The sequence below is a fragment of the Dipodomys ordii genome, unplaced genomic scaffold (genome assembly GCF_000151885.1).
Source record: "Dipodomys ordii isolate 6190 unplaced genomic scaffold, Dord_2.0 Scaffold140, whole genome shotgun sequence".
Lineage (NCBI taxonomy): Eukaryota > Metazoa > Chordata > Mammalia > Rodentia > Heteromyidae > Dipodomys > Dipodomys ordii.
Window position 1 is genome coordinate 519,952 of NW_012267356.1, and position 12,039 is coordinate 531,990.

Below are 12,039 nucleotides of genomic sequence, written 5' to 3' on the forward strand. Positions count from 1 at the left end.
GGAGAAATGGAGAGTGTAGAGTGGAAGGGGACTGGTTTGATCCTTTGTGTGAAGTACTGAATTGTACAGTGGGCTCTGAGGGGTAGTCTTATAGTGGGGAGCTGCAGACACAATCAGCTCCATCAGACCTCGTGGGGAAATGATCAAGGGATTAGGTGAGAGACTGGATCTAAAGAGAGAGGAGAAATTTAATAAAGTCATCTCTCTGAGCCTAGAGTAAGAAGAAGGTGAGGTGGAAAGATTGGGTAGGGTCACAGTCATAAGTTAATAGTCCACTATTAACTAAGCACTATATCAAAGACACAGATAAGCCTGGCACCAGTGGCTCAGGACTGTAATCCTAGCTACTCAGGAAGCTGAGATCCAGGGATCACAGTTCAAGGCCAGCTGGGCAAGAGAGTCTGTGAGACTCTTTTTTTTTATATAAGATTTTTATTGTGAAAATACCGTACAGAGGAGTTACAATTACATGAGCAAGGTAATGAGTACATTTCTTATCAAGCATTGTTGCCTCCTCCTTTGTTTTTCTCCTCCCATCCCTGCCCTCCCATCTCCACGATTACATGTCCCCCACCCCAAAGTTGTAAAGTTCGTTTTTCGACATAGCATCTTGTACATCTCATTGTTGCAATGGGGCCACCTGTATCCCTATTTAAACAATTTGTTTTTTTTTTCCCTTTCCCTCCCCAAATTATACCAACATCAAATACAGTGAAAACAGGGGTTATACCGTGGGGGAGGGACATACAAAGCATCAAAAAAATCACATGGTACCTTATAAATATGTTTGAAACAATAGCAAGCAAGAAAAAAACCACTTGTGTCCTTATCTTGGGGTTCATTTCACCTAACATCATCTTATCTGACCTTTTCTGCTTGGCTCAGACATATACTAATTATTGCAAATAAGGGAAACCATGGGACCTATGTTTCTTTGGGCCTGGCTTACTTCACTTAATATAATTTTTTCCAGGTCTTTCTATTTCCTAACAAATGGGGCAATGTCATTCTTTCTGATGGAGGCATAGAATTACATTGTGTATATATACCACATTTTCTTGTTCAAGCACTTTGGAATGGAGTATGGAGGTTCCTCAAAAGACTCCACATAGAGCTCCCTTATGACGCAGCAATTCCACTTTAGGGCATTTACCCAAAGGATCACAAACAAGACCGCACTAAAGCTACCAGCACAACTATGTTTACTGCAGCATTATTTACCATAGCTAAGATATGGAGCCAACCCAGATATTCCTCAATAGATGAATGATCTATGAGACTCTTATCTCCAATTAACCACCAGAAAATCAGAAATGGTGCTGTGGCTCAAAGTGATAAAGCACTAGCCTTGAGCAAAAGAGCTCAAGGACAGACCCAGGCCCTGAGTTCAAGCCCCACGACAGACAACAAAACAAAACAAAAAACAAAAATAGTTATACAAAGACATAAGTAGTAAGACAGGTCAGGATATGAAGAAGTATGTTTTGTGATATTGGAGAATTTGTTTTGGTATTTGATGAGTTTTTCCAATGGTTCATGTAGAGAGGAGCTGTTAGGAGGTGACTTCTGACTGGGGGTGGATAGAAAGGGTGTAGATAGAAAGTCCTGTCTGACGCTATGTGGGAAATGGGCTATACAATGTATGGGCAGGAATAGGAGCAGGAAACTGGGAGAGAGCAAAGGAAGAGGTGACTTGACTTTGCCCCAGAAGAAATGTACTCATTAGCTGACTTATGAAACAGTAACTCTTCTGTACATCACCTTAAGGTTTTCTTTTGTTATTTTTTTTTCCCTCTTTTGCTACTGATTTGATTTCTATACCTTTTGTATGTAAGTTTGTTTGTTTGGGGGAGAGTAAGGGGAGGACAGAAATGGTGGGACAGAAGATGAACTAATTCAGCAGTGATACTCACTAGCCCCTATGTTGATAATGAACTATACAACTTGGGGAGTGGAGGCTGGGAAGAGAAAAAACTGAGAGAAAATGAGGGAAGAGGTTAATACTGTTCAAAAAGAAATGCACTCATTTATTGACTTATGGAACTGTAGCCCCTCTGTATATCACTTTTATAATAACAATAAAAGACAAAAACAAAAAAATAAATCTTTTACCCTAAAAAACAAAAACAAAATAATAACAATACAAACTTTTTTTTTAAGTGCTGAGTGAGCTGCTTTAGAAGCATGAGCAGAAATATCAGAGGTGGAAAACACAGACAAGGTGGCACAAATAAGCATATGGAGACTGAAAAGCCAGAGGCAGGCAAATATGTAAGCATGGGGTCAGGGGAGATGAGCATTTGCTTGAGAAGCTACAAAGGTAGGTCAACAAATAGAGCCCTGTTAGCTAAGCAAATTTTGATAGGTTACTTATCTTCTCTCTGACCCAGTTTTCCTGTGTATAAATAATAATGAAAGTACTTAGCGAATGGGGTAACTGTAAGGACTACATGATACAAGGCCTATGAGATCATCCATGTACGTACTACCTCCTCACTAAATAGGCCTTGCTAAGTGATGATGATGACCGTGATGGCCACAATCATCTGGGGATTTGATGTTTCTGGAAAATGCAACGGAAGAGTGGTGTGTCTCTTAGGTTCCTATCACTACAATAGATAGCTGAGATAAGGAACTCATAATGAGAAAAGATTTATTTTGACTCACAGTTTTGAGGTACGACATGTTTTGACCTGTAGGGAGACACATGTGGTGAATCTAAGTGTTCACCTCTTTACCTGGAAGCAAAAGAGCAGAAGTTGAAGGGACTAGAGCATTCTCCTAGAAGGCATGCTGCCAGTGACTTAAAGTACTCCTGCTAGACCCTCAAGGTTCTACCATACTCGAATTGCTCCATGCTGGGGAGCAAGACTTTAACACGAGGCCCTTTGAGGGGCATTCAAGATATGGTGACCAATGAGACCAAAGATTCATTCAATCAGGGTGGAAGCTTGTCCTCAGATGCTCAGAGAAAGTACAGGAATGCTTAAAAATTAGAGGTACTGGGAAAATGGCACTTTCCAGGAACAACCAGGAAAACAGGCTCTAGATAACTTTTCTATCTCCTTGTTTGTTTCAAAAATGCTCAAGGGGAGAAATGACCTCAGAAGAAATTATATGTGTCTTATAATCATGATTATTTAACTAGGGAGACCTTATTTTCATTTTTTTTGCTCCAATTCACAATTATACTAAAAAACAATATATTTAGATTTAATTGTCTCCTGCTCCTTGCCCTGGGGTTATGTATGATAAGCAGAAAGTTTTGGAAACTCCAAAATCATTGGATGACCTCCCACAGAGATCAGGCATTTTCCCAGTGACCTCAGAGCTGTGGGAGACTTCATGTACCATTAGCAAAGGCAGAAAAAATATTTACCCAAACCAGCAGAGGGAAGGCTACCCAATCCCAGGTAGATGTGGCAGAAGGAAGAACAAGATACTACTTAACAAATAAGCAACTAGAACATATGGTGCAAAATGAACCCAGTTAGCTCCCTAAATAACAGGACAAGAGAGAGAATTGCTTTCTTTTGAATAATCAGACTGTCATCTGAGACGGTTAGAGAATGAAGAACACCATGAGCACAGTGCTACCTTAATCAGTAGAATCATCTGGCTGAGTTGTTGGTTGTGTTGGTGCACATGAGAAGAAATTATTTCCTCTCCTTTGTTGGAGACCATGGCCTCAGTACCATGGCAAAAGAGAACATCACAGTACCCTGTATGTGTGGCCATCACTTTCTCAGGACCCCAAGGAGCTCTAGGCATGCATTTGGATTCCAGTGACATACATTTTTTGCAAGGTCTCCCATGACTGTCAGTTGCAAACCGCAAAGCTCCACTAAGGTAAAGTCACCATTTATTATCCCAGGAAGACATGGATAGCTTGAATACCATCCTGATTTTGGACACAAGATGGTTACAAAGATAAGCTGTCAAAGATAGTAATAACATCTGTACAGCATATAATATAGTCCACAAAGGAATTCCTTGGGTTTACATACGTAGTCTTCACAAAAACTCTTTGTGTAAGGTTGTTAATCTGTGTAAAAACAAACTTTACATTTGTTAGCATGAACAGATTCTTTCTCATTGTATTACTATCACATTTCTCCAATGCTTTCTTCAGTATTCCTAAATCATTTTTAAAAACCTCATTCTTCTCCTAAGACTGTCAATGAATTCTCTAGACGTAGATGAAATCTCCCATGCAATACCTTTCACGTGCAGGCTCTGCTCGTTCTTCCAACATCATTTTGAACTGGTCTCTAAGGAAACACATTTCTTGTTTTTGTTCTGTCTGTTCTTTCTTCTCCAATCATGACCTTCCCTTCCTCTTCTCTGAACTTCTTCCTCGTAATAGGTCTCTATCCTAAATTTCAACCAGTTCTTAAAGATTTGCACATTTTCACTTGCCAGCAGAACCTAGACCTAAAGCCCCAACAATATGACTTGACTGTTAAGAGGGAACTGTTTTGGTGGGGGGAACAAGTGGCAAGGGTCATAGGAAAAGACATTACATGTATGCATAAAATACATGTTAAAAGGGCTAAAAATGTTAAAAGGGCAAGTGGGGTGGAGGTTAATATAGGGGGTGAATTCAATCTAAGTATAGCATGTATATAAATGGAAATGTCATAGAGAACCCCTTTGTACAACTATTTTGTACTACTAATGTGGAGGGGAAGGGGAAAAAAACATCATTTAAATAGGGATACAGGTGGACCCATTGCAACAATGAGTTGTACAAGTCATTATGTTGAAAAACGAACTTTACAACTTGTGTGTGTGTGGGGGGTGGGAGATGGAAAGGGATGGGAAGGGGAAACAAAGGAGGAGGCAACAATGCTTGATAAGAAATGTACTCATTGTCTTGCCCATGGAATTGTAACCCCTCTGTACAGTATTTTCACAATAAAAAATAAAATAGAATGCAAAAAAAATCATGTACCTCCCACTTTCTTAATGAAATCTTTTTGGTAGCACCCTCAAATTTAGATGTGATGTTTTCCTTTTCAAGGTTCCAAACATGTTTAATTTTTTTAATATATTTTATTGTAAAGATACTGCACAGAGGGGTTACAGTTACATGAGTAAGGTAATGATTACATTTCCCTTTGAAATGTTCCTTTGTTTTTCCCCTGCCATAGCAGTGCTAAGGACAGTCAGTGGAGTCTCTTGTTACATCATAACTTCTTAAAAGCTGTGGCTCCTTGCTATCTTAGTTCAAAGCCCAGATGAGGCATCGTTTCCAGCAGGAATTTTCTTCCATAGCAAGGAATTCACTATGCACAAAATCCTCCTACCATGAATTTCTCATAGTTATACTTATCAACCACCTTTTTTTTTTGCTGGACATGTTTTATTTGTTCTTTTTGCTCAAATTGGATAACCAAAGATACAGAGTGTACTCAGCAAAATAAAATAGAATGGACTTAAAAAGACTGTGATGCCACATTTAACCTTATTTTATTCATGCTTTCCTTGGGATGGGGAATAGATCATTCAGTTAGAAAAACACATAGTAAACAAAAACATCTTACTGTGTATAACATTGAGACTACAATAACGATATACTTTGATGACTTCCATGAGCACAAGTGTAGCATTACAGTTTTTAAAAAATAAACACAATGAACACCTTTAGGTGCATTTTATAACAATGTAAGTTCTCTTTTTCCACCATAGACAGATCAAGTCCCTCCAAATTCCTATATGCAGTTAAGTACTTCGCTTAAAATGAACAGCAAATAAGTTAAGTAGGTGGGCAGCTTTAGGATAAGCTGACATTACACATTCAGCTAAGCAAGCGATGAATCATCATATAGTGCAGATGCATTTAAAAAATAATTCTTTAATAATCAAATACAGAAAATGTTCTGATTTGCTAAAAGTGATAAGACGTGATATATTGACACTTCACTATCAATAATGAATGAGTCTTAGTATGAATGGTTTACTGTAATAAATGCTGGCTAAGTAGAAGCACAAGTTGTAAAGTTCCACAGGTGCATATGTACAGCCACATGCTTTGTTAGAAATGGTTGGCTTTGATGAGCCTCTTTCCTGGTAAGCTGCAAGTACCTTGGAGCAAGATGGCATCCTGGCTTAGCAGTCAGATGACCTGGACTGCCTGCTACTTCCTGATAGTATGAACTCAGTAAATTACTTCACCTCTTTATGATTCACTTTCCTTATTTATTTATTATTTCTGGTTGGTCGTGGGCATGAACTCTGGGCCTGAGCACTGTCCCTCACCTCTTCAGCTCGAGGCTAGTGCTCTACCACTTGAGCCACAGCACCACTTCTAGTTTTTCTACTTATATGGTGCTGAGAATCGAACCCAGGGCCTCATGCATGCAAGGCAAGCACTCTACCACTGAGCCACCTTCCCAGCCCAACTTTCCTTTTTATTTTTAAAGTGGAGACAAAACCAGTACCCACACCAACAAGTTGCTGCTGAGTGAATTTTAAAAATGAGTCAATTCATATAAAATGCTTATCAGTTGGAATTCCCTATTATAATTTCTGTATTATATTGTCCTTTGTCTTCTTGTTGATAAGAACAATGCAGGAAGAATACCACAGGTGTTGTTGAATAAGGGAATTAGTAAGTGATGAAAAGGGGTGTGTGATGCTTCTTTTGAATGGATTCTAAATTCAAAATCCATCTTGTCTTTCTTTAATAGTCTTACCATAGAAAGTTAATATTTTTATAATAGGTGATTAATAAATATTTACCGAGCTTTATAAATATGAATCCAGTGACTGGCAGGTTGAGAACAACAGAAATAAATTATGCAATGGATTCACTCATATCAAATACATGATCACACAGGATTTTGCATGAAGGTTGTGAGACACATTCCCTTTCTGTTGGGCAGATTTTTTTTTTCTTTTTGGTTTGCATGGTTGTTTTTAGGCACTGAATTCAAGAAACATAGAGAAAAGCCACAAGGTATTATTGCCAATAGTAGAAGGAGCCAGAGTTGAGCAATGGGACAGAAACTTAAGATTTCATGGAGCCTAGCGGTGGAAGAGAAAGACCCACATCTGGTAGTCAATGGGAGAAACATAGAGAGATGGCCAGTAGCTTTGCCCTCCATCTAGGAGATGAGGGATGATGAAGGAAGGCTTTGTTTAACCTGGGCTTCTGCTGGTGATCATGAAACAACTGAAGGTTTTACAAGATAGCAAAGGCCCTTCTTGGCAAAAGAATCAGGCAGGTATGGGGCGATTTCACAGTCCAGCAGCCCAGCAAACATGCTTACTCATGTCAGCGAGCACATCACAAAAATAAATTAGGGACCTGTTTGTTCAGCTAGAAATGCTTACACTGGCACAGGGGCTTCTTCCCTTCCCTTCCTGCTTTGTCATTCCACTTTCCTCATTCTGAATTGGAGAAGCTCTCCTGCCGCCCCCCTCTATCCCCCTTCCCCCTTGGCTTTTTAAAGTAACATCAGCGGAGCAGCTAATGAGGCAGTGGAAAGCAAGCTGGTCCATTCAGGGTTGCTAATGACTCCATTCCCAGGAGCCTAATCAAAGATTTGTACATTTAATTGCTGTCAAGTCAGCTCCAACCACCTGCCATTTCTACAGCACCTGAGCTCCCAGCTTGGTCGCTCCTGGTTCTAAATGAATCCATCAGGGTTTCTACAGGCTGAAAAGCCAGGCTGCTGGGCAACCTTGAATCAGGTTTATCCAGAAGGGCAGAGACTAAGGGACCTGCCTGAGGGGGTGCTGCTTACCTGCTGGGGCTGGCCTTTGAGAGACACCTGTAGTTTTGTAGGATGCAACTTCAGCTTCTCCAGGGGGTAAACAGATGCGGACTGTGGAAAGGAAGAAAGGAGGGGAGAGGTGACTTCTAACCATGTGCCTCACAACCTACAGAAACTTTCAACTTCATAGATGACTTAATTTCTAATTTCAGTGATGGTTGTCCCGTGGATAAGTATTTGCAGGGATCCTTTTTTCTGTTAAAATGGTGTTTATTTACTGTTTTTCTTCAATCGAGGCTGGAGGTGTCATGTGGGTTCCCCTGGAGGTTTCGGAAGTGAGCAAATAGTCAATCTGGAATAGAGGTAGTAGCACACACCTATAATCCTAGCTCCTCTGAAGGTAGAGAGAGGAGGATAATGGTTCAAGGCCAGCCCTGTGCAAAGTTAGTCCGAGGCCATCTAAAGCCAGTGGTCTAGGGATATGAGTATAATGCCTTGTGTTCAATGCCCAGTACCACAAAAAAGTTAATCTGGACCTGAATTTTAACCTACTGGTTGAACAGGTTAGCTCTTTCTTTTGGGGGTATAAATCATTGAGATAAGAAAATGATGGACAGCCATTGTTCTAACTGCAACAAAATTCTTTAAACTCTAGACTTACCCCTTTTAATCTGTAATAGATGTATCAGGTTTACCTATGTTCTAAACTAGAGCTTGTATCAGAATCACCAGAAGGTACAAAACATGGTTGCTGAACACCAACCCAAAGGTGACTGATTCAGTCAGTCTGAGATGTGGCCTGATGGTGTGCTAGTTTAGCAAGTTCCCTGGTGCTACCAATGGCACTGAGCTGAGGAAAGAAGAGAAGATGATTTTAAGTCTCCCAGAAATGGCCAGTTCGCTGTTGACAGGTGGATGAGATGAAGTCTATCAAGAACTCTGTCTACCAGCCCTGTCTGCCTGAGCTGACCACATGTTATATGTAATGGAAGAGAACACAGACTGAGTCAATAGTTGGAGAGGAAGGGTGATTTGACTCTTCCACTTCAGAACCCCTTTGGGCAGAATGCATATTTAGGAATTTGCTTCCTTCCCTCTAGGGTGACAAACCCTGTGGTCTGGCCAAGACCAAGGAGTTTCTCAGATTGCCCAGTGCTACAAAACTAAGAGGGAAAACAGGAACAAATTATGTGGAGGGAGAGAGAGAGAGTATGAGAGAGAGAGAGAGTGAGACAGAGAGGAGAGAGACAGACAGACACAGACACAGACACAGACAGACAGAGACACACAGAGAGACACACAGAGAGACACATAGACAGAAACAGACACAGAGGCAGACAGAGAGACAGATAGGGGTTGAGACACAGAGGCAGACAGAGAACTGAGGATTTAAGTTAGAAGTTATGTTCATTATCCCAAGCTGCCTATCAGCAAGTGTTTGCTCTAGACAGCTTCAGAACAAGACCTATTTTTCATTACTTATCAACAACAAAGAGAGCTGTTTTATAATTTTTTGGGGGGCGGGTCCTAGGATTTGAACCAGAGCATCTCTGTGCTCAAGGTTAGCACTCTACCACTTGAGCCACAGCACCACTTCTGGTACTTTCTAAGTAGGTAATTGTAGATAAGAGTCTCATGAACTTTTCTTCCCAGGCTGGCTTTGAACCGTGATCCTCAGATCTTACCTCCTGAGTAGCTAGGATTATAGATGTGAGCCACCAGTGGCTGATATATAATTTATAATTATTTTATGAGAGAAATTTGGTAAACTTCAACTGATCTGTAAAATAAATTAGAAGTGATAGTAACTTTCACTGAAATCTATCTATTCTGATTGGCCTAGACTTGAATGTTTAGTATTTTATGACCAGCTGGTTGATCCAATGAAGATATTGTGGTGACTGGCTATGTCCTAAAACTCTCAGTTAATTGTTGTTTTCTTGAATTTATTTGTCATCCCCCATTCTGCAGCGTTGTCAACATGTTCCAGACAAATGAATACTTGTTTTGATTTCCTTCTTACTGCTTAGTCTATTTATATCAGGAGACCCTGGAAAGTGTGCATGATAACCTTACTAGGAAGTTGAATTAGTTCTAAAGAGCAAACAGCACATGATCTGCCAATCAGATGGGAAGATATTGGTATTTGTTAGTCACTTACTACCCTAAATCTCTCCCCAGTGTGCATGAAATCACAGAAACGAGGTGCAACTGTTCTGTAGTCACCTTTGGAATTTAGATCTGAATGCATTTATGACCTGGAAAGATCAAACAAAAGAATAAGTGCTATCAGTATGTCAAGGCTTGAGATGGCAAATATATGTGTTTGTGAATGTGTTTATTTTTGTGGAAAATCTCAATTAGCTGCCTTCCTGATGGAAACATGAATGCTCTTTTGGAGTGAGAATTTCTCAGAGCAAAAATGCCTTTAGGAGAAAACATCTGGTCAGAATTCACTCTGGTGTCATCACAAGGACAAGGTGATATCACTACTCATCCCGCAGATCTGTGCCGAACACTGTTTTCTTGGAATGTCCTTCTTTGACCAGAGCATTTCCGGCCTCTGAGCGTTTACATCACTGCTACTCCAGGTCACTGCTGTGCTTTAGCTCATACATCACAGCCTGGGATCACTTGTGTATGAATATTCCTCACAATTTACAAACACTTCAGCTCAGGATCGAAGATACATTCATAGCAGGTGCTTTACTGCCTCATGCTGGGCCTGATCCCAGTGTTGATCAGGAAATATTTGCTGATTGAATGTATGAGTGTTACACTTGCAGCGGTTTCAGGAATTCTCAGAGCTCTTCGTTAGAATTTATTGTGATTTCAATACTGCAGGTATTATTTTGACCAGGCCAAATGATTCTGATTATCTTGTCCTGATCGCAGCTGTGTTCCAAGGTTAAAGAGACAGCCTCTTGAAAGACAAGATTTGAAACAGGCCAGAAGGGCAACTGGACTGCTTTGTTTCCCTCGGAGTTCATACATCTCACTTCCGTTGGCCCAATAAAACCCAGGGCTACGGAAAATCACATCATCAGGAAGTCCATCTCTCATCACCTTATTTCCTGCTGTCTTTTCCACATGAGTTGGATAAGTGCCTTCTTGTCTGCTGTAGGAGAGACTCTGGCCCAGACAAGCCCCGTTGTCACTCTGTAAGTCCTGCCAGGACTAATGCTTAGGGCGATTCCCTTTGTCTGGGACAGAGGTCTCTGCTTAGCTCAGCCCAATTCTCACACTCATTGCTTGTTCATCACTCTCACCTAAATATTAAGATCAATGGTAGGACAACTGGAGAATATTCTCAGAAAACTGGGACTTTATTATAGGCATGACCCACCTTGTCCAACAGGTATGGTCCCAAAGAATGATATGAAAAGTCATTCTTTAAAAAAAATTTTTTTTATTGTGAAAATACTGTACAGAGGGGTTACAATTACATGGGCAAGATAATGAGTACATTTCTTATCAAGCATTGTAACTTCCTCCTTTGTTTCCCCTTCCTATCCTTTCCCATCCTCCCTCCGCCCCTCCCCAATCCTCCCACCCCCCCACCCTGCACCAAAGTTGTAAAGTTTGTTTTTGACATAATGACTTATACATCTCATTGTTGCAATGGGTCCACCTGTATCCCTATTTAAACGATTTGTTTTCCCCTTCCCCTCCACAAATTATACCAACATCAAATACAGTGAAAGCAGGGGTTATACTGTGGGGGAGGGACATACAAAGCAACAAAGAAATAATCTTATAAATGTGTTAGAAACAATAGCATGAAAAAAACCCATTTGAATGCATATCTTAGGGTTCATTTCCCTAACATCACCTTATCTGACCTTTTCTGCTTGACTCAGACATATATTAGATATTGCAAATAAGGGAAACCATGGGACCTGTGTTTCTTTGGGCCTGGCTTACTTCATTTAATATAATTTTTTCCAAGCCTTTCCATTTCCTAACAAATGGGGCAATGTCACTCTTTCTAATGGAGGCATAGAATTCCATTGTGTATATATACCACATTTTCTTGATCCATTCATCTACTGAGGGGCATCTGGGTTGGTTCCATATCTTAGCTATAGTAAATAATGCTGCAATAAACATAGTCGTGCTGGTAGCTTTAATGTGGTCTTGTTTGTAAACATTTGGGTAAATGCCCAAAAGTGGGATTGCTGGGTTATAGGGAAGCTCTATGTGGAGTATTTTGAGGAACCTCCATACTGCTTTCCAAAGTGGTTGTGAAAAGTCATTCATTGAGAAATCTAGCCATATGTAAAACATACTAGAAAAATATGGCAATGGGATAGAAGTG